The 24520-nt window shown below is 39.6% G+C and overlaps 1 long non-coding RNA gene across 2 annotated transcripts in view; it reads right to left on the bottom strand.

Annotated features, from left to right (window-relative positions):
• Positions 1-7849: 7849 nt before the first annotated feature.
• The window catches only part of LOC103662445, a 512157-nt gene continuing 495486 nt past the window's right edge, over positions 7850-24520 (bottom strand). For both annotated transcript variants that reach the window (XR_568454.2, XR_005835098.1), the window contains exon 7: positions 7850-9036. This is a non-coding gene — a long non-coding RNA (uncharacterized LOC103662445). The remainder of the gene's footprint in view (positions 9037-24520) is intronic.

Consider the following 24520-nt stretch of genomic DNA (forward strand, 5'->3'; position numbering starts at 1 on the left):
ATTAAGTGAATAACCCGCATCACTACTGATGGACATTTCCAACGTGGGCTTTTATATTAGACGGTTGTTTCCAATATGGGCTATTACAAATAATACTACGCAGACTGCCCTGTCTTTTAGTACGTAACTCTGCATCTATCTATCCATCTATCTATTTAATCGATCATTTTTGCCCGGTCTATACTCAGAAGTGGCCTTCCTGAACCACGACAAAGCTGATACATGTTCTTAGATGCTGGTCAAACAGTAATCGAAAGTCACTGTATGCCAGTTTCATCGTGGGGCAGTAGAGCATGACGATTCTGGATGGCCCACAGTCTGCTAAGGTTCATACAGCCTTTTAGTTTCAATCACTGGGGTTTTCAAGTGGTATCATATTATAGTTTTAATTAACATTGCTCTGATTACCAGTACAATTGAGCATCTCTCCATGCATTTACTGGCCCATGTAGATACTCTGCTTGGTAATGTGCCTGTCCTAGTGCCATGCTCATTTTTATTGGGTTTTCTGCAATTTCCTTAGTAAGCTTTTTCTAGATTTAGGATGCAACTCCTTGTCAGATACATGTGTTAGAATGACCTTGTCCATTCTGTGGATTGCCTTTTCACTCTAATCCTGAATTTTGAATTTGTTTTTGTCCAACTGATCAAACTACATTTACACATACTGCTTTATTCGTTTTCTTTGCAAAAACGTCCCTACCTACCTCAAGTTCAGGTCAGGAGTCTCACCATTTTCTAAAACCTTCACTCTTTCTTTTCGCATGGATACATATAAACTCTTTGGAATTAACTTTTGTGAAAGTACGACGTGTTAGTCTCATACCTTTAAGAATATGGATTTCCAAATAACTAACAACTTAATACAAAGACGTCCCCCACCCTGTTTCTTGGTTTCACTTCTGTCGTAAGTAGACCGTTAAGACTGGGTCTGTTGCTGCGGTTCGCATGTGACTCTGTTGTTCATACATGGGGCCTATGGCAGCTGCGGCTATCGACATGTCTCCATAAACTTAAAAACAGCTTGTGGCCAAACATTAAAGCTGGTAGAATTTGTCTGAAATTGCATTAAAACTACAGGTCAATTTTAGGAGAATTTACAACTTTATAATATGGATTATTTCAAATATTTTACATGATAGATGTAATTACGAAGGTCCTATCTAAATGTTCTTAAGAATATTTTATAGTTTTCTGTATAGAGATCTTAAAATATACATTACATGTGTTATTTGGTATTTTATATTGTTTATTCTATTTGAAATGAGATATTTTACCATTAAATTTCATTTTTTCTCCTTTTTATTATAATTTGTGTGTATTGAAACTGTACAGCAGGTTTCCAAACCAAACTATTATTTTTATTACTGATCTATAGAGTCTTTGGATCTACGTTTCTACAAATACGATAACATCATCTGTGGATATGTTTCTTATCCAGTTATAATTATGAATAGTCCTATGACTACTTAAGAAATTAAATACATTATTTAAATGTTTCATACAAAGGAAACTCCAGCCCCACATGGCTTTAACGGTGACACTACCATATGTTTAATTGTCTCAGAAATTAGGAAAAGACAAACTCTTCTCAGTTTGCTGTACAAGAAGAGCCTAACTCTGATAACAAAATCTGTCTAGGAAATTACAATGTAAAAAAATAGGCCAAGCTCATGAACAAAGATGCAAGAATCTTGAATAAAATATGAGCAAAGTAAACCAATAAATACAGATAAAGAATCATTTAATACTACCAGGTTAGGTTATTCAAGGAATATGAAGGAATTATTGCATTTTTAAATTAATTGATATATTCAACACTGTACTAGGCATTTAGCCAGTGCGATGAAGAGACAAGAAAAATATATATATATTACCATATATATATTCAACTTGATTATTCTACGTTGATATCTCTTCATATTGAGGTGCTTTTGGCATCCAAACAAATGAATATGTGTTCAGGAATACTACTCATCTCACACAAAAATATTTATTGAACACTTGGAATGTGCAAAACACACTATCCTAGCTGTGGTGGAAAATACAGGAATGAGGTAGACTTTACCTTCTATCGTAAGGGAACACGCAATCTAGTGTGGGGGAGAACAAGGAATTATTTTAAAACGACACAATCATCGTGTATTTTGCCTCTTTCCTAGCAACTAACGCAAAATGTAAATCCTTGAGCGAACCTAGTCAATTTGGAGGCCTACAGTACAACATAAGGACAGTCCGTGTATTGTGCATAATCTGAAATATGACCCCATCTGAGAATACCCTTCCCCATACCATCCACTATTTTTTCAATTTATTTTATTAGTTTTGTTGAAATTTGGTGGTTAAAGCTTTCCGAGCACGTCACACATTAGTCAGTCAAGACCGGGTGCACATCACTCCAAATTGTCTCCTTCTCACGATCAGCCCACCTGCTGGACCAGGAGATGAGCCCTGGTCTGGGGAAGAGCGGAGAAGTGGCTTTGTGGAGAAGGGAGGCCCTCAGTGCAGATGAGTGCAGAACGCTCCTCCACAGACAGCAAGACTGACTGAAGTGGACGTGTTCACAGATGGGCACTGGGCTGGTGCTTAAAAAGCCACCCAAATCTTCTTGACTTCAAACCACAAAATAATTTACTTTTTTTCAGTAACTTGCCAGCTCTTGGGGTTGTGGGGGAATCTTACCACCAGGCTCACTCACATGGCTGGAGCATAGGCGCTGTTAGCTGGGGACTCAGCAGGGATATCACACACCTCGGTTCTTCCTACAAGGGCGTCTAAAAGGGCTCACTGAGCTTCAGAGCCTGGCAGCTCAATTCCAAGAGCGAGTATTCAAGGGAGAGGAAGTTCTGAGGCCTGGACGTGGACACCTGTGTGCCAACACTGGCATGCTACTCTACTGGGCAAGCAGGTCACATCCCTGCCCAGGGCCAGGGCGAGAGCATTAGACCCTACCTGTTAACGGGAGGCGTCGAGAGTAATCTGAGCCCATCTTTAATCTGTTTTAGTTCTGAAACCCCTGACTCCTGGAAGAAGGGTTCTCCGGAAGAACGGGAGCAAACATGAGGTAAAAACAATGAATTTTACTGCTTTAGGAACTGTACTGCCATTTCTAAAACTAGGACGAAGAGAGCAAACTCACTCTTCACAATGTTGCTGATGTGCTTTCTTCCTTTCTAAAAGACACTAAATGGGGACGCCCGGGTGGCTCAGTCACTTGAGCAACTGACCCTTGATTTCAACTCAGGTCATGATCTCAGGGTCATAGGATCAAGCCCCCATTGGGCTTTGCGCTCAGCACAGAGTCTGCCTGGAATTCTCTCTTTCAGTTTCCCTCTGCCCTTCCCCCTGCTCACACACACTTGCTGGCTCTCTCTCGCTCTCTCTCGCTCTCTCTCTCAAATAAATTAATAAAATCTTAAAAGAAAAAAGGCATAGAATGCCTCTCCCCGCTGAAATCTCAGCATTGCTAATGTCCTGTTGTAGAGCTTTATAATGAGTTAAATCAGTTTTATGCAGCACAGACCAAAAAGCTACCACCATTTATCACTTTTTTCTTTAAAAAATTTTTAGTTTTTTTTTTTAACAAAACATGTTTGTGAGTAGGACAGATAGACTGTCATCAATAAAAATATTCACCAACTCCAGACAAATAATTATTGCCTATGCCAAGCTCACTTACTGTCAATGTTACATTGACAGAGACACACACTGACATTTTCCGGAACGGCAGAGCCAGGAGAACGGCAAAGCCAAGAAGTCCCCATGAGTCACAACGCTGTGTCAGCAGCAGCACGTGATGGAGTCCTGAGCTTCGAGGCAACAATAGCGGACCTTTGGGTGAGGCGAATGAGTCAGAGTCCTGCTGAGGACAGATGCCTTGCAGCAAATTCACAAAATCCAAAGAAAGACGAAAGGGATAGAAAATAGCAAATTGATTCATGTTTCAAAAAACTCAAAAATAAGCAAAAGGTCAGCCTTCGTCATCTTAAATGTTCCTGGAGAGTTAAGGGGAGCCTACTGAGCAACGTGTATTTTTTTTTTTTAAGTAGCCAAACTTTCTTCCAAAAATGAGATCCAATTTTTCCCTAGATTAAGAAAAACTGTTTTTATGTTAGTCATATGGACAGCTAGGTACAAAGCAGTCTTACTACGTAAGAATTGTGTTTTCCACCCTTAATAAAATATATGTGATTATTTGATGGAGAAAATGACAGGAAGACTCAGACTGTCATGTCATTTTGAACACGGCGCATGAATCACACAGCTTATAGTTTCCAGGACTGAGCTAGATTCTACATCAAGAAACTCCCGGGACCTTTTCTTACTGATGTGTCAGCAAGGCCAATGGCAAAAGGATCAACTGCTTGGTTGAAGGGACCTGGTATCTACTGCCAGCCCCACTCTGCCAATAATTGGGCTTCTCTGCACACTGTTTTCTCATCTGCAAACTGAAGTGGTTGGGCTAAGTTCTCTCTACAATCTTCTTTGGCTTTAATGTCTAGCATCTTACTCTCGAGGTCTTCGCTCTAAGATGGAAACGATTATTTTTTAAACATGGAGACAGATACACTAACAGGAATGGGGTCATTTCACCAGAACTTTATCGAGCCCCTGGTGTGGAGTCCTGGCCTTCATGTGGAACCACACCCTCCCCGGTGCTCCTTCTCTTCTCTCTGCTCAGGTAGCCCCTCCATCAGACACCTGCAGGGCTCCCCCGTCTCCTGGGGTCTTCGATCAAATGCACAGAGGGCTGTTCTCGGATATACCGTCTAAAACATCCCAGTACTCTCTATGCCCTAACCTCACTTTTTTTTTTTTTAATTTCCTTCATAAGTCTCATCACTGCCTCAAAATATAATTATTTGTTTATTATCTCATTCTATTAGAATGTAAGATCCAGAAAGGACAAGGAGTATGTGTTATTCACTGTTGTATGTAAGACTGCCTCGCACATGACCATTCCAGCTCAATTCTGACTGATCTCAATGTCTATGTTTTTTATACTATATCTTGCTCTGTAATTTTTCTTTGTACTTTTAAAAAATATGTATTTTATTTAAAGTAGGCTCCACACCCAGTGTAGGGGTTTGAACTCACAACCCAGAGATGAAGAGTCGCATGCACTACTGACTGAGCCAGCCAGGTGCCCCTTTTCTTGGTACTTTTAAATTTGTTCCAGCTTGTAAGCTTATTCTCAATGGTTATATAAGACTTTCCATCAAATATTGTACCAAGTTGAAAATGAATGATCTTTCCTGATAAACCAGCATTTATTTTTTTATTAAAGATTATTTATTTATTTGAGAGAGAGAGAGAGGGCATACAAACAAGAGAGAGAGAGAATCTCAAGCAGACTCAGCGCTGGGCTCAGAGCCCACTATGGGGCTCAATCTCACGGCCCTGAGACCCTGACCTGAGCCGAGACCAAGAGCCAGACACTTAACGGGCTGAGCCCCCAGGCGCCCCACAAATCATGATTTGAAACTGAGCACCCAAGATCTCTGTGCACGGTGTCACTTCCTTTTCTTTCCACCTTTCACTAATTCAGCTGTCCCTTCGGACGACTGCCGGTTTTCCCGATGTCACCTCTTAGGTTTTATACCACGTCCCACTAATTATTTTTTATCTGTTGCCAGGAACCAACACAGATGTTTTTCGCATAACAGGCAGTCATGAGCTGTTTTTAATTAAACACACACACACACACACCATCCTGCAATAATCAAAGTTGTCCATTCTGATCAACTGCATATATTGGCTTAAGTTTTAGGTTGTATATAACAAAATAAGCACAATCGGAATTGTGTTAGATTGGGTAAATTAGCCAAGAAAATAATTTTTAACCATCTGCTCTTGGTACAGGCACCGATACTTGGAAAAATAATTCATTCTTGTGATCAACGTCTTAAGCACCTTTCTACCGTGCAGGAAACCCCTGAGTCTGGCTGTGAAGCCAAGCAGACCTGGCCCTTGGCTCCTGGTCTCTAGACCCCTGTCGACACAGTCCATGTCTGCCAGTTTCTGTAATGCACCACAGTCTCCATCAACCGTCTACCTTCTCTTGTGCCGTCCTTGAATCTGGACCCTCCTCACCTCCCCCTTTGCCTGACAAACATCTCTTCATTTTTCTCAAACCCACGGTGCTCTCCGATCTGTGTGATAACTTTATGCTAAGCCCGGCATATTTGCACCCTTCACTCTTGTTGTGTGCCTGAAAGAGGTCTTTGCTCATTTTCCGTTGTCCCATCTGCTATGGCATATTCATTTGTTCACTGTTGCTGTTTCCTCAGCATCTCTACGTTATGCTTTAATACATGAGGCTGTGATCTGCTATAACCTGAAGGTATCCCAACAATGCTGTGTAATATTGTCTCACCCGTCCCAGGTCTTCCTCACAAAGCTAAGTTAGCATAACTGTGCCTCCCATCCTAAGGTCAATTAAGGCAATGAGATATCAGTAGTGCTTTCCTCCAGTCCCAGGAGATGATTTGAAAACTGTAATTGAATTTAATTGTATCGTTTCCACACAGTCAAAGAGATTGGAACATTGCCCATTTTCTACCCCAGTTTGGCAGTTTGGAATCAGCTATTGTGATGAAAAGAGCTTTCCCAATGTTCATTAATTTGGTTTTCCAGAAGCAAAAGCAATGCATGCCAACCAGATTTTTTTTTCCCTCATTAGCTACCTGCAAAGGCTTAAAACCAGTAAAATCTCTTTACTGTTTAGAGGATAAATTGCAAAATTCTTTCACTGACTGTCATTACACAACCTCCACATTGTGGTGCTTGGGTTTCATTTCTATCCTTATGTCATACTTCTTCCAAGCATGACCACTTTGTTCCACCAGACTTTATCTGCTGCTCCCAAACATACTCTGTTTACACTGTTTGTTCCTGCCACCTCTACTTCCAATGGGAATGCATAATTCTCACCCAATCCAACCCAGTATTTGAAATACAACTCATACCCCATCCCTGCCCTGAAGCCACCCTGATCTAACTGTGTAATGACCCAATTTACTTGCTAATGCATATTACCATCAGATTCTATCTCCATGTTGGCTCCCTTGTAAGTACAGACTATTAGCTTCCCTTTGTTTGTCTATCCATGGGAAGGTGTAAACCAAGAACTGATACATATTATGTCCTTATTATTTGTAGGGACAATGACTCTAAAATAAAGCCTGCCATCAAATTGCATAGCTGAGGATTACTGTGCAAATTTTTGCAGCTGTGCATTAATCCATGGCAGAGATCCAAGGAGAACTAATCAGTGCGAGCTAGAGATTATGTCTATATTAAGCTCTCAATCATCACTCTTGCTTATACCTCTTGAAACACAAATGGATCTTTATGCCTAAAAACCAATTCAGGAAGTGAATTATTAGAAAACAAATACATTTTTCTGCAATATGTTAAAAAACAAAATTCAACTGAGTACATCTGAGCATCTAATTGCCTTTTTTTCGATTCATGAATTGGGCAGCATTCCATCGAACAAGAGGAGCTCCGAGGAGCTGTACAAATGGTAGGCTTTTACAGGCATTAGGGGGCAGGGACAAGGAAGTCACAAGTGAAAGAGATTATTTCAAGCAAAGTTGCCTTCCTTTGATTGAAGGGGAGGGGCCTATGATGCAGATTAGTTTACTAGTGTTGACCAGGAAATTCCATACTGACTGGTTTAAAATTCCACTCCTGGGAGAGGCTGAAAGTAAAATTAGGTTAGGTAGTAAGTCCTGGTTTGCCAACCTGGGGCTCAGCCAAGTGACTCCATGCAGAGCCTGTTGTCTTGTCTTTTCTTTTCTTTTCTTTTCTTTTCTTTTCTTTTTCCTTCCTTCCTTTCTTTCTTTCTTTCTTTCTTTCTTCTTTCTTTCTTTCTTTCAACAACGAAATCAAAGTGAAAACCACATGCATCCCTAAAGTGCTTTTTACTTTTTCTTTTCAACTGATTTCAGACAAACAAGCAAACATGTCGAGCCTTATTTCCTAGGATGCCATTCATCAGAAATGCACAGTTTTAGAGGTCAGAGACACAGAGAGCAGTTGTCACAGAATTAGTTCTTCGCCAACAACCTGAGAAAAGAGTGTTGTTGATTCTGACCCTGATGTCCTGCTAGATGGAGAAAGGAAACTATGCGTGACGGAAGGCTCCTCAGTGTATGCCGAACCCAGCCTGTCTAAACTGTGGTGACTCACAGATGTGGAGCAGGATATTGGAATATCTAGTTAAGTGGACAAGTTAGTAATCTGCAAGATTAAATATTTTCATGGGATATATACGGCAGGAAGAGACAAAGGGCTCAAACTGGGTAGCTAGTAAGGGATTACTAGATTAAATTCCAGGTTTTGCTGTGTGCTTGCAAATATGTGACAAGAATGTAGAAGCTGACTTGGGGGCTACACCAAATGTCTGTTAAAAAACTTAAAAAAGTAAATAAATAGAACAAAAATTAAATAGATAAATAAATAAGTTAAAAAGATAAAGGCTGGCTTCACACAGACATTAAACAAATTCCCTCTAAATTTTTAAATATTTTGGTTAATTATTCCGAATAATACTTTCAGTTTAAGTGCTACCAGTGCAACTGTATTAGTTAAAACTCACAGAAAGTTCAAGTCAAACCTGATTGCAGGACACAAGGAATATGCTAGCTGCAGACACAGTGGGATCATTGACTCAAACAACATCAAAAGAATTCAGCTTTTCTGTCCGTCTCCTATCATCTTTCTTCTATTTTTTATTATCAAAGAGACTGTCTTCTTTCTGTCACATGAGCAGTGCTGCTGGTCCGGAGCTGTGTTCTTGGGATCCCACATGGAGCTTGCTGGTTCTGGCTGGTTTCTTAGCTCATGTGTCCGTCTTTGAACCACTCGCTGTGCTCATACGGACGGGAGTGACGGCTGGGTCGGTCCTCGGTTTATGTCGACATCTGCGAATGACTTAAATTTGCCATCATTTCAATCACACGGGCTGAGTGATCGGGACCCAAAGCAAAAATGAAGTTCTGCTACCAGAAGAACCTGGATGTATTCTAACTGGCGAAAATAAATGAATAAATGAATAAATGATCTGAACTCATATAAATTATATTTCTCATTTAAGATTATCCCTAAATAATTCAATACAAGAGTTTCTCCAAATGAACAAGCACATACAGATGGAAGGATAATTGAGTAAGCCTCAAGTACGTAAAAAATAATGATTGTAAAGATTAGTAAAAACCTCAGAGCATTTCTATCTGCTGAAATCAATATGCCTTCAGTAATTCATACCAGAGTTTATCTTACCAATTACAAAAAACATTAAGTGAGGTAAGATAAGCATACATATTTAAAAAAATCTGTTATTGTTCATTAAAATAATATATTAAGGACACTGCAAAACTATTAATTAAACCTGTTTGTGGACAATTTTTCTTTTCAGTCCAGGTTTGACTGAGAAGAATATATTTGGAATTTAGTGAAGACAAATTCGTAGCTTCCAATGATGTAAGAAATCCTCAGTAGGTCCAGACCAATACTGCTACAGTTTAAGAGCCATAGGATCTCATCAATATATTATCAACCTTACTCCTTAAATTATTTCAGCCAACGTAACATGAATAACACAAAGAGAGATTTAATATCCGTAAAGGAAGAGAAATTCTCCGATGTATGAGAAAGAGAGGATATTAAACACACAGAGTAGAGAAACAGGAAGTGAAGATGTTTGTAATCAATAACTACAATATCATTTATCATTAACACCTTCTGCACATCCCCAAACATCATTAACTGAAACTTGAAACTAAATTATCCCATAATTTAGTTAAAGACTTGTCATTTCTGAATGGGAGCTAATTATAACTGAATTATAATTTTAAAAATTATTATGAAAGATTATAGACATAGGAACAGACAGCAGGATAAATGGATCCGCCCAGCCAAGTTAATAAACCATAGCCAACAAAGTACAAGCCCACGTGTATTTCTTTCTGACTTTGTCTTCCTTATTCTTCATTTAAAAAAAAAAAAATTATAACCCTGTTACTTAGCTATGAAATATTTGTGAAAAAAATATTTCAGGGATCATTCAAATGAGTTACTTCAAATAATGGGTTCTCTGCGACGATCGCCGCTGTAGCCTGGTGTACTCACACACACGGATGGACGTGAAGGAGATGGAGATGATGCACGAAGACTTGGTTTACACTGCCTGAGCAAAGCCTCTTCCCTCTAGCCACACCTGACAAGTGCTGGTGGCTGTGACTTTTACTAAGCGTGCTGCTCACTGATTTGTCTCCTTCAATCCTGACTACATCTTGATGAGGTAGCAGTTACTATATTCATTTGAAAGATGAGGGAAATTAAAGATCAGGCAGTATAACTTCTAAAGCTATATAGAAACAATACAGGGGCGCCTGGGTGGCTCAGTCGTTAAGCGTCTGCCTTCGGCTCAGGGCGTGATCCCAGCGTTCTGGGATCGAGCCCCGCATCAGGCTCCTCCGCTGGGAGCCTGCTTCTTCCTCTCCTACTTCCCCTGCTTGTGTTCCCTCTCTCGCTGGCTGTCTCTCTCTCTGTTAATAAATAAATAAAATCTTTAAAAAAAAAAAAAAAGAAACAATACAGCGAAGATGAGGTCTGACCTTGCATCTGCTGCCCACACCAAATCCCTAAACCTTATCATTTCTGTTTGTTTCTCATTCACAGGTGGTTCCTTGTAATGATCCACCTTTAGCAACACTAAACATTTTCTCTGCATTCTTCTTTGAAGATCAGTTGTTTTACACACATGTTGGGACATCAGTTATCATTCTTCTTCTTCCATCCTCCAAGAACTCTGTCTTATTTCTCTGGCTGCCTTCACATCTAGGGAGGGAGGGAGAGAGGGAGGATGGACTTCTGTTTTGAGTAATTTAACTATGATATGTGTATGTATGGTTTTACATACTTGGAAATTGAGAGTCGCAAATATCTGAAACCCGTCCAAAGTCAAGGACACCGAGTGAGAATTCCGATCCCTGTTTCTGAGATGCACCTACTGGCCTCAGCCATCGGCTCTTGGCTTCAGTGTTCCACACAATCCTTTACGTGCTCCACAGTCCCGTTTCTGCTGTTATAGTTCTGGGAAAGACACTCATGGGGACAGATAGCCTAGGCAACTGTTTTCCTGATAGTCTGTATGAGAACTTTCTACAACTTAGAAGACTTAGTCTCCTCCACAAAAACAACAAAAATGACAGAAAAAGAGAGCAAGAAACAAGTATAACTAGTACTTAAAAAAAAAAAAAAGATCCAAGCAGTATTTCAAGCAATTATAATATATGGGTTTCATCTGAATTTTTAAATATTATATATATATATATATATATATATTTATTTATTTATATATATATATATATATATATATATAAAAACTGGGGAATACAAATGTTTAAAGAATTATGTTACATAACGAAAATTAAAATATTATCAATATTAATACATTATTATTATTTTTCAGCATTAAAAGACAATGAACTGTTGAGCCACGAGCAGGCACAGAGGAACCTTAAACGCATATTACAAAGATGAAGAAGTCAAAGAAGTCAACCCGAAAAGGCTACATTCTATGTGTTTCCAACCATATGACATTCTGGAAAAGGTAAAACTGTGGAGACAGTAAAAAGATCGGTAGTTGCATAGGTTAGTGGGGAGAGAGGCATGAAGAGGTGGAAGAGAGAGCATGTTTAGGGAGAGAAACTACACTGATGGTGGGTGCGTGTCATTACACACTTGTCCAAACCCACTGGATGCCCAACACCAGGAGTGAGCCCTAACGGCAACTGTGGTGTTTGAGTGACTTATGTGTCAGTGTGGGTTCATCAGTTGTACCAAGTACAACACTCTGGTGGGGGATGCTGCAAATGGGGGGAGCTGTGCATGAGGGGAAGAAGGGGGTCCGTGGGATATCTCCATATGTTGTTCTCAACTTTACGGTGAGCCGAAAACTGCCTCAAAAGGAAAGTCTGCGGAAAAATATAGGAGCATGTTCGTACTACTGTATTTTGGTTATGTTTATTAAGAGCCATTATACTTTAGAGATACATACTCAAGTATTTATTTCTAAAATATTTAATGCCTGGGACTCAATTCTAAATAAGCAGAGGAAAAGGAGTATGAGTGGGGTTATCAAAATAAAAACCGTCAAGATGGAATGACCATCAAGGCTATGATGCGTACAGGGAGGATTATTATACCGTCCTTTCTACGTTAGTAACAAAGTGAAAGTCTCTTCTAAAAATTGAGATTTTTAAAGTCTTTGTTAAGCCCATCCAGCTTTTCCACCATATTCACCGGATTTCTAACTCAGGCTCAGGCTTACTCCATCTTTATCTAAATAATGATATTCTCATCACTGTCATGGGGAAGAACATGGAAATGATTTGATCTGTTCTTTCCTTCACAGTATACTTATGGGCAGAAATAAGGAAGTACAGGGCTAAAATAGTGGGGATCAACATTTCAGATAACTTGGAGAACAATGGTTCTTCCATTATTGTATAGTTTAACAAAAAACTGCTAAATGAAACTACATTTTGAGTTTCTTGTCACTAACTTTTATCCTCACTTTGGTTTTAATTTTTAATTCCAATTATTTTGTAATATTTTGAGGACCCTGATGCATTAAATTTTTAGTATCTAGTCATTTGTATTCCAGATCAGTAAGATTGAGACTGTTTGGACACATAAGTGCTCTGACAAATGCCTTCTAGAAAATAGGAGAAATGTAACCATAGCTACTGCTAGATGAAAAACAAAAGCCTCAGTACATTCTAATAAAAATGACAGCAAGGTCAGACATCCTATTCATTTGTGTACACTGGGAACATTCTTCTTTGATTCCAGTAGGTACAGAATGAAATCTGACTCTGTGAAGCTTTCCTCTTTGCCATCTCCCTTCAAAGGAACAAAATGCCACACGAGGAAGAAAATCCACCTCAATTTTGTGCAGCTGGCTCATTAGGAGACAATGCTGAGCAAAGTTTAAAATTACCTCTTTTAATCCGAAGCTTCTACTGAACTACAGTAATACGTGGGTTTGGGTGACAGGAGAAAGTAATTGCTCTCGGGTGGCAGAGCGTATTTTTATTTCACTACTAATGTGTTATGGACTAAATTGTGTTCTCCCTAAAATTTGTATGTGGAAGTCCTCAAAATGTGACCTTGGAGATAGGCTGTTTAAAAGGTAATTAGTGTAACATGAGGCCATTGGGGGGGGGGGCTCTACCCCGATATGACTGGTGTCCTCATAAGAAGAAATGTGGACACACACATGCTCAGAAAGCAGGCCATGTGAGGACACGGAGAAGACGGCCATCTATCAGCCAAGGACAAAAGTTTCCCAACCCTGCCAACCCCTTGATGTCAGACTTCTAGTCTCCAGAGTAATGAGACAATACACTTCTGTTTTTTAAGCACCCCATTAGTGGTATTTTAGTACTGCAGCCCTGCTAATGAAGACATAATGTTAGGAAAACAATTGTTTTTTCATGTTAGAGGGAAAAAAAATCTTGTATCTAGAAATAAGATTTCAATGACCTCAAATGAGTGTGACCATAATACAACGGAAGAATCACGTCAACCCTTCTGATTGGATTCTACTGTTACCCACCTGGGGCTGCCAATTCAAGTTTCTGATGGCTGGTCCATTGGGCTGCTTTGCTTGGGGCACCCTCACTGCTCACTGGCGGATTCCAATACTCCTGGGGGGAGCCCTCCACCACCGAGAGGCACTGTTCCTGGAGTCCCCTGAGGCCGCCATGCTTTCCCGGGGGCCAAGTAAGCCATTCAGGGCTTGAAGTGAGTGTGGAAAATACAAAACCTGACTTCATGGTCACTGTTCACGAACTTTACTAAGAGGAGGAGCTGTAAATAGCCCAAGAGTATAAACAGTATAAACACTGATTGGCTGAAATCATAGCAGGGACCTTCTAACATCAAAAAATTATATTCTCTTGAATTGACTTAATGAATAAAAGGCTTACTCATCAATAATTTCTACTGAGTCCGGCACACGCATACAAGCAGACACACTATAGTACAATGCTGTTTAAGGGCACAGGTTCCAGAGCCCGCATGCCGGGATTATACCTTGACTTCACAATTTAATAATATGCAGGTTACTAGAAACTCTCTTACTTTTCCTTTCACTTAAAACAGGACTACTATGTACCTCATTTCAACAGATTAGAGGAAGGTTAGCTGTGTCTATATGTGCAAAGTGCTTAGAACCAGGCATACAGCGGGCAATTAGTAAATGTGTACTATTATTATAGTCAAAAGTGAAGAATGATTAGAACAATCAAACCATTACCCCATCGAATACTGAAAATGTGTTTATAAACTAATGGGGTGTCTCAAAATAATGATAGAAACTAATTTCTTAGGAAGAAATATACCAAGTTTCTAACTTTTTAATGCTTCAGGTAACTCTTTTACTAAACCTCATTGGTCCTACTCACTAAACTCTACAGACCTTATCATATCCACACTACAGTTCTACTAGAATTTCTCTTCTGGAAAAGTTTGTTGATGTTTCTGCTCACCACAAAAATTAATAGTAATAAAAATAATTGTCATTTACTATAATGTGCTTGACACTCTAAAAAGCTCTAAGCATTCACCAGTGTGTTGAACATTCCTATCAGTCCTGTGAGGTAGTTACAAAGAATATCCCCATTTTACAGGTTTGGAAACTGAGTCCAGAGTTCAAGAAACTTGTCTGAACTCATCTAGTAAGTGGTAGACACGGGACTTGAACTGAGGGATCCAGACTCTAGAGCCAATAAAACTAAGTACTTGACCATATGGAGTCCACAATGCAACATTTTCCTTCCACCAAGCATCCACTGGAACCTTCTCTGCTCCTGTAAGATGTATTCACCCCCACACAACATTTGTAAGACTTAAATTCTGGTGCTGTTTAAGTTGGATATGTCTAATTATGCAATCTTAAATCACAGAGCAGTCTGCAACAATTCCACAATTGAAACACAGCCTAATAAATATATTTTACAGTCATTCATATGCATTTACAAATTAAAGATATTCACCTCTTATCTAGATCTGCAGCCTTTAATCAGGGTTGCATGAGCTAAATCTTTTTCTAGGAAATATTTTAGGCAATATCTGGCTCTTCAGAAGTATCTGCTCTTTTTCTGGGAAAAGCTACCTACCCCACAGCCTTCTTTGTTCCTGTAATTCCGTGGTCTCTAAGAAATTTTTCTTTTTATTTTGAATTGCACCAAAGAGTATTTTTTTAAAAAATAAAAACACATTTCTCTTTCTCTCTCCTGGTAGGTTTATCATTCTGATGAGTTCCATAGTTTTCATTTAAGCTGTGAAGTTATGAATTCTCGTTACGCCTGCTCCTGGCTCTTTGGTATTATTTAGGTGGAACGGAGGCAGACCCCATGGGCAGAATCAATTTTAATTCTATCTTCTGTAATTTGTCTGCTGCACCTCTGAAAGTTACTCTAGGAAAGGGAAAAAAAATGCAAGCCAGTTTCTCCCTGTGGCACACTACCTTTACAGACGATGGCTCCACTGTTCTGTTTTCTGTGACCAATATTCTTCTTTTCAGAATCTCTACCACTTTTTTCCTTGCAATCCATCTTGTAAACTACCTTCAAATGCTTTTCGATTACCAACTCTCTACTTGAGTTCTCTGCTGAATCTTGAGAGGCTGAGTTGAGGAGACCCACCGCTCTAAAGCTGATAAGGACTCCGTCTAAACAGGCAAATTCTGGGAGAGTTGAATGATAATCTAGTGATTAGGATCCATCTAGGGGTGTTGATTGGATGCCTTCATGCCTGGACTACATGTCCCCTTCTTACCCCTTCCCTGCCACCCCAGCTGCTTAGATAGCTCCTCGCAGGAGAGCACCCCCTCTGAAACTGCTTCCAGGTGAAGGAAGTGCTTCGACCAAACTTACACCATTCTGCCAGGGGCAACCCATCCCCAACAAGTGACAGGCAAGGGCAAAGCTCAGGTACTTTTTCTTCAACGCGGTGCAACTCTAAAGGGCTGTTACAGGTTCCAAACCTTGTGGGGGATCAACTGAGGCCTCTTGGGTAACTGGACTGCAGGTCAAATTCTCCAACTCTTTTTTTCGTCAGCTCTGCTTACCAACCAACCTGCCTGCAAGCTGCCAGCTCAGAGTCTGCTTCCAGGGAACTGGCCTAAGACAAGGTGGAAATGAATCTTTGCAGCCTACACCTAATTCTGCAACTCCTCACCAGTGTGTGTTTGTTTGTACTAAGCAATTTATACAATTGCCTTCCTTTTCCAAATCCCATTCCCTCTACTTTCTGAAGGGCAAATCATCTACAAGGAAGAATGGAGAATTCTGTCTATGGGAATTACCTTGTTTAATGGTGATCTGATGCTATTACAGACAAACTCAATTTTAAAAAGAAATTATCAAGCTAGTCTCTCAGTCTCTCTCTCTCTCATCTCCCTTTCTCTCTGTGACACACACATTCTTCTTTCCTTTCATGACCCAGGTCACCTGAGGAAAACAGGAATGTTGCTGTTGGTTATAATTTACTGGTAATGGATCTCTCTTATTGGAGGACATTCTTCCTTCTCTCCTCTCATTCAACTCTCAACTACAGGACATCAATAAATCCATATAATATCCTAGTCCCAGGTATATATGAGATATTCAAATAATCTGGTATACATGAATGAGGGAGCTAAACCATGTAACCTTCAGGCAGCTGGAAACAGCAAGTACAGCCCTCCTATGCTTCTGATAATTATATTTTATTTACAACTTATTATATTTACAATTTACAATTGCAAATTTACAATTTATTATGTAATAATTTACAAATAGTATGTAACTATTATTATTATTATTATTATTGTTATTTACTACTATGACGACTACTGCTACTACTACTACTACTATTTTAAAAGGTATAAATCTGATTCCACCTTCCAAGCAGCATTTGGGGTCCAATTTTGCTGTCACACTTTCAGACAGCGACTGACACTTGATCATGCCAGGTCAACGACACTTGTTAACCTTTCTCATAATCTCGCTCCTGATTATTTTACGCTAATTTTCCTTACAAGTTCATTTCCTTTAAGACAAAGACAGCCACAAGAAACATTCTGCTAGCATTTAGCTGAGTCAGAAGTACTTGTCCCCGGTATTTGCTGGAGTGTTTACTCCGTGCTCCTCCCAGCCCCTTCAGAGGCTCACGCTGGTCCTCACCCACCATCTCCCTCCCAGGTTCTTAGCAGCAACGGTCCTTATATTCTCACAGGCTTGCCATGCAGGCTCCCTTGCAGCCAGAGCCAAGCTACGAGGGGTGCGCTCCCCTGGGTTCCCCGAAGTCCTGCACACCTCCGGTACAGACAGCAGGAGGTGACAGGGAGAGGACCCACAGGGCCTGGGGGCCTTGGAGATCCTCGCAGAGGGCAGTGGGTGTCACTGTGGGTGTGGGGAACCTCCACACACTACAATTTCCTCTGTTGATCGGATTGCCCCTCAAACCTATTTGCTTATTAGTTCTGGGCCTTTAAGGTGATGGGAGGACTGTGCCCCTGCCCCGCTCGCACAGGCTTTCTTTCTCAGACCCTGTAGATAACCCCCCTCTGGCGGGTGACCCTGTGGCAGGTCATTCATTCCTCCACCTCTCTGCTCTGAAAGCCACCCCAACACACAATTCTTGCTAAAGTGGGTTACTTAAAACAATTTAATACATATTAATTGAGGTGCGCCCTCATAGCTTTTGACAATTCACTTCCTGCATTAATAAAGTCATTGAGGACAACAGCTTTCTTGGTCATACCAGGACTCTTAGAAACTGCTGAATCCTAAAGATTATGATTATGTACCGCATGGTTGATCATAAATATAAGAACAACTGACATGCAAGTCAGAAACCAAGACTCTTGGGTGAGGACAACCTCTGTGGGTGGATTCTGTTAGCTCCACTGATTTTGTAAGAGGTAATTTCTGAGAGCCACAACTGAAACACACACACACACACACACACACACACACACACACACACGCTCCTGCATTTACATACAACACACATTTATTTAAGTTTCTTGGCAGCCACGGCTGATTTATTTTGAGTTGGCAGTCAGCTAAATCCTGAAGTCTTTTTCACACAAATTGCTGTCAAGAACTTTTCAAATACTGATTGTTATGCAGCCTATTAGCTATTTCTCTCAGGGTTTTGTCTTCTGAAAATTTTATAAGCACAGATTTTTTTCCTTATCCAAGTCACTGATAAAAATGTTAGCTGGGACAATGCTTAGGACAGAGTCCTATGTGATCACGCTGGGAGAGCCACCGTTCAATCATCTGGACGCACTATCATCCAGCTCTGACAAAACTTGATTTTCTTCTCATCTGGTCTACATTTCTCCAAGTGGTAAACAAATAAATCATGAAAGATTTTAACATTTTTTTCTGAAATCTAGATAATCTTGTGACCTTCCTCTACTTGGCCACTCTTACTAGATACCACCTTATTTTTAAAAAGTTAATGGGGTTGGGTTATGCTTCCACACTGGTTCTATATCTATGTGGGTTTCTAGTATGATCCCTTCTCTTTTTAGGCTCCTGGAACTCGTTCAGTTTTGTAATTACTGAGTACCTGCTGTGTACATATCGTGTGCTATGTTAGATAAGTCCTGCTTTCAATGTACTCAGTGTCTGCGCCACAAGATGTTATAAAATATTTCCAGAATATGATATCAAGCTCACATATCTGTAGTTTTTGATGCTCATTCTTTAGCAAGTAGGATCACATCTGATGGTCACACATATTCTGGTACTTATTTTCTATGACTTCTCAAACAGTACTGCATGATATTGATGATATAGTTACTAGTTATTTTAGCACCTTAGCATGTAATTCATCTGAAACTGAAGCCCTAAATGCATTTATTTATTTATTTATTTATTTATTTATTTATTTAATTTATTTATTTTTAAGATTTTATTTATTTATTTGACAGAGAGACAGACGGCCAGTGAGAGAGGGAACACAAGCAGGGGAAGTGGGAGAGGAAGAAGCAGGCTCCCAGTGGAGCAGGGAGCCCGATGCGGGGCTCGATCCCAGGACCCTGGGATCACGCCCTGAGCTGAAGGCAGACACTTAATGACTGAGCCACCCAGGTGCCCCTAAATGCTTTTATAATGATTCTTACAGTATTCTCTGTATCAGGGCTCCCGACCGCCACCCTTAGGCTTGAAGATTTGCTAGAAGGGCTCACAGGATTCAGAAAAGTCATTATACTCAAATTTATAGTTTATTACAGCCCAAGGACGCATGAAACGTACTGCCAACAGGGGACGCTCACCTGGGCCTTGGAGTCTATAGAGTTTTTACTGGGTGTCTGTCATGTGGGCATTTAGCAGGCATTCATCATAAATCACACTATTGGGATAAACCTATTTGGTCAAGCTGGTACAGCAGCTTGACACATAAAGAAACATTCTTATCAGGCAGACTAGTCCAAGAGATCAGAGGTTATCTCCCAGGAGACAGTGAAAGGCCAGTCCTAAAGACAAACCTTGACGTGGAGCGTAAAACCCAGGCCTGCTGGGTCAACCTTTTCCTGCCCAGTTATTTCTAGGTCTTTCATTTGACTTAGTCATGCATTTTTACAGCAAGAAAGTCATTCCCTTTTTCAATAATATGGAAGCAAAACTGGCAGTTCTGCATTTTCTCTCCTTGACTCTTTACACGTGCACTATTCCTTCTCGAAATATTATCAAAGAGACTCCTTTTCATTTCAAATTCAGATTTTGCTGTTATATCGAAACAACATACTCAATATGTACTAAACTAATTGTCTCTTGACATTTGCTATAATGCATATCACTCTTTTTACTGTTTTGTGCAACACCTGTTTTTTCCCTGTATATTCTGTGCCTCTGTTAGTGGTCATGTGTCTTGTAAGGAATAAATCTGAGAATGAAGATAAATTATGAAAAGGAAAGAAAAGCTTCCCACCACTGATAACCCTCCAGCAAAAATAAAAGAACAAACAAAATCATGATAGCTTAGTGTTAGATGACTTATATCTGTAGAAATTACTTAAAAAAAATGATTAAAAAGTCTAAAATTTCTTAATTCATTTAATAATAAAATATTGCTGTATAGCAAACTATCCCAAGAGTTAGCCCCTCAAAGCACAAACATTTATTATCGTATAATGGAGTTAGACCCTCAAAGCACAAACATTTATATCGTATAATATAAAAATATTTCTGAGACCAAGAATACAAGTGAGAGTGCAAGCTGGGTCCCCTGGCCCGGGGTCTCTCACAAGGCAGTAAACAAGGTGTCACTAAGGGCTACAGTCACTTCAAGGTACAAACGAGGGAGGACCCACTTCCAAGCTCACTCGGGTGGTTGCTAGTTGGATTTAGGTCCTCATGGACCATTGGTTGGGGGCTTCCCTCCGTTCCTGTCCACCTGGGTCTCCATAAAGCAGCTGAGAAGATGGGGACTGCCATCATCACAGAGAGCAAGTGAGAAAGCAAGATGGAAGACAGAGTGTTTTTGTAACGTCATCTCTGATGTAGTCCATCACTTTTGGCACAGACAATTGGTTAGAAGCAAATCACTGTCTGTCTGACACTCAAAGGGAGATTACACAAGAGCATGAAGCAGGGATATGAAAATTATTGGTGGCCATCTTAGAAGCTACCTACCTGTGTAACGATATCACAGAACACTACATATATTATTCTAGTAGATACCAGTGGTTCCCAACTGATGTTTTGCTCTGGAGCCATTTTTGATTATTATAACCGCATGGGAGGGGCGCACATTGGCATCTAATTGGCATAAGCTTGGAATGCTGCTGAACATCCGACATTGCACAAGAACAATGCAAAAATAATTTTCCAACCATAAAGAATTTTCCAGGTCAACACAGAAATACTGCTAACTTTGAGAAACCCTGGTAAATATTAGTGAATATTAAGATTAATTAGATAAGTCAATGCTGACTGCTCTTTAGGTAAAATATGCTCAGGCCCTAGATAGTAACATATCTAATCACTGACCTGATTTAGTTAATCTGAAATACAGGTATTATATGGAATGATTATTATAGGTGTGTCTGTCTGTGCAGAAGCCAAGTTACCTCAATTTTATGAAGAGAAAACTGCTTACCAGTCTCTGCCTCACAGGTTTTGTCAAGGTTTTGTTTGTTTATTTATTTGTGAGAGAGAGTATGCACAAGCGGAAGGAACGGCAGAGGGAGAAGCAGACTCCTCTCTGAGCAGGGAGCCCAAGGCGAGGCACCCGCCTTCACAGACTTCCTAAGTAGTGTGCTCAAAGTTAAAAACTAAGTCAGGGGCATCTGGGTGGCTCAGTTGGTGAAGCACCTGCCTGTGGCTCAGGTCATGATCCCAGGGTCCTGGGATCGAGTCCCGCATTGGGCTCCATGCTCAGCAGGGAGTCTGCTTCTCCCTCTCCCTTTCTCCCAAACCTGTGCTCTCTTTCTCTCTCTCTCTCTCAAATAAATAAAATCTTTAAAAAACTAAGAAGTGATAGAGTATAAATGTTAACATACATAGCTTAAAACATCTATAAATGATTCTGCAACAAAAGCTGACTTAATAATTATAGTCATGGTTCTTATTGCTGCCTGTATGCTTGAGTTACCAGACTTTTTTTTTTTTTTAATACAGATACTTGATCCACCTCCCCAAACCAATTAAATTAGCCACTATGGAGATAAGGCTCCAACCTGATATAGTTGAAAGGATCAAATGCAGCGGGTTTTAGTGCCACGAGAGCAGAGTTTCTAACTGATCCAGGTAACCTGCTAAGTATGGACATTGGACTATTAAGATAAAGTTATTTTCTCATCTCTGGTACACAGATGCACTATACTCAGGTACAGATTAGCTCCATAACAGAAATGTAAGTATTCTAAGGATCAATTTTTAAATTTAAATGATTTATCCCAAGGGGCCATCAAACTATGACCATTGGGCTAATTCTGGATTCCTGTCTTTTTTTGTAACCAAAGTTTTCTTGGAACACAGCTGTTCTGGGGGAAAAAAAAAAGATTTTTCCCTCTGTTGTGGAAAAAATATTTTTTCCACCCATTAAGGTTCCTCTGAGTGGTCTAAGAATCAAACTGATATGAGACAGACTAAGAGGAGATAAATAAACAGAAGCTTAATAAAATGTATACCTCCTGCGTGCATGGGACAGTCTCAGGAATACTGAGTAACCCCCCAAAATGGCTGAAGTCATCATCTGTAATATCATTTTCCGCTAAAGACCAAAGATGCTGGGGGTGGGGAGTCAGTTATGGGATGTGACCGAAAAAAGCATGGTAACCAAGAGTAAGGTTGGTACCCAGATTTAAGTTTCTACATATTTAGTCATCTCCTCTTCCTGGTCCAGTGAGGGAGATACCCTTAGAAATGGAGATTTCCCTTATAAATGCAAACGTCTACTACAAAAGACTAACTTCTACTCTGTGTTTTCAGAGTTTCTCTCATGTCTGTTGTTCTTTAAACACCAACAGCCTAAAATAATCCTTCTGCCAAAGCAAATTTTGGGGTGACAAATCCCGCCTCCCTTCATAGCCATGGCCATTTGTATCTGTACTGTCTATGGTTGCTTTTAAGCTATAATAGCAGAGTTAAGTATTGGCAACAGGGGCTCTCGGGCCTGCAAAGCCTTAAATATTTAATATCTACCCCATTAAAGAGGAAGTTTGCCAAGCCCTGGTCTGTTCCAATACCAAAGACCTTCTTTTTCTTGGACACAGTCTTGGTATTTATTAACAGTTGTTCCTATGCCTTCTTTTTATGATGTGTTTCAACATGATGAACTTAGCAGGAGATAAGACAGAACAGGGGTAAACTCAAAAGTAAGCAAGATTTTCTTTGCATTTATGTTACATTTATTATGTATTACATTTTATTATGTAAGATGATCTCTCCTGATCAATTTCAATTACTTAAAATAGGTACTTCTAGACAATGATTTTTTCCATTAAGTCAGTTGAAAGAGTTAGTGATAACTCTAAAGATCGTAACAGCGATCATTGACTGTAACTTACCTAAGGTTACGTGTTAATATTCTGATCCAACTACAGAAGGCTATCTCTGGGGTCTGGGATCTTAGACACAAAACCAAACATGCTTCTGTCTACAGGATAATTACTTATTTTAACACTGAATGTTCCAAAACTCCTGAAACTCTAAATCAGACAATTTGTATTCTTAAAGTTGTCTGTTTTTTTATATATATATTTAAAAATTCAAAGCCATATGATACCTTTTGCCCATAAAAACAGACTGATGGAGGTGTCTTAATGAAAGTACTTTGGGTTGCAAATACAGTCAGTTCTGCTATCAAACTTGTTTTGAAAACACAAGATTGTTCCAATATAATTCATTTACTAGAGAACAATTTGATAACAATGTAAATTTTGTTTGCTTACATGCAGTTTCATCTGTAAGAAATACTAGGCGCGTACAGAAAACTGAACTGAGTCTTAGAGGAATACACAAAACATATACATATGCACACACCTCAACTATCTCTTCTAGAAGCTTACTGTTCACTGCATGCTTTATCCTAAAAGATTGTGTTTTGCTATTACTTTGAATCTGTATACACTCCTTCAACATCCAAAACATATCTAAGTGCTCTGGTTGGAAAACAAAGGAGAACATGAAGAAAGAAAGCTTTAAGTATGGAGCAGAAACTTAAAATGATAACAAGCATAAGGGAATCCACACTGGGGACCATCAGAGACAATGCTCTGAATGCAAAGAAATACCTATGACTGGAACAATGTGAAGCTCTGTAAAGTCAGTAAGAATAAGGCCTAAAGAAATAGAAGTAATGGAAAGAATGCTGAGCTTATGCACTGAGGACTAAGCATTAAAGAAGTCAGGAATATCTTTTCTCACAATCAAAGATAAAGCACTATCTATAAACTAAGACCTTAAACAGAAATTGTTAAATTCTGCAGAAGCAGCTCCTATTAGTACTAGAAGCACCTGGTTTGGTGATTTCAAAACTCCATAAAATTTCCAAACTGTTCAGCTGTTGAGCAAAGCCCCGAGTTAAGACTAAAAAGCAAAGGAATTTCCAGAAGTGATGCAGAGGTTATCTGAAGATGGTCATACATCATACCCCACTTAAATTTTCATGCAACAGGTATCTACCATAAAGGTATGCCTCGAAGGACGTGTATCTCACAGGCAAAGAAAAAGCGAGCCTCCAGTTTTAAACTTGCAGGAGATTACGAACTGTGTAATGCTTCCTCTATCTTTCGTAATAGCTCACAGATTTCAATCCATCTAATGTCCATTTACACTAACAAAGGTCAGCTTTTTCCCCAAGGTAAAGTACAATACTTATCACAGTATTTATGTTGTTCTTAACCAGTTGACATGTGAAGGGGTGCAGGATGAGACACTCCAAAATGTGACACTATAGCATGAAGATTATTTCAAGTTAAAAGTAATTAAAACCC

Source organism: Ursus maritimus, unplaced genomic scaffold, assembly GCF_017311325.1.
Source record: "Ursus maritimus isolate PB19 unplaced genomic scaffold, ASM1731132v1 scaffold_16, whole genome shotgun sequence".
In the NCBI taxonomy this organism is placed as follows: domain Eukaryota; kingdom Metazoa; phylum Chordata; class Mammalia; order Carnivora; family Ursidae; genus Ursus; species Ursus maritimus.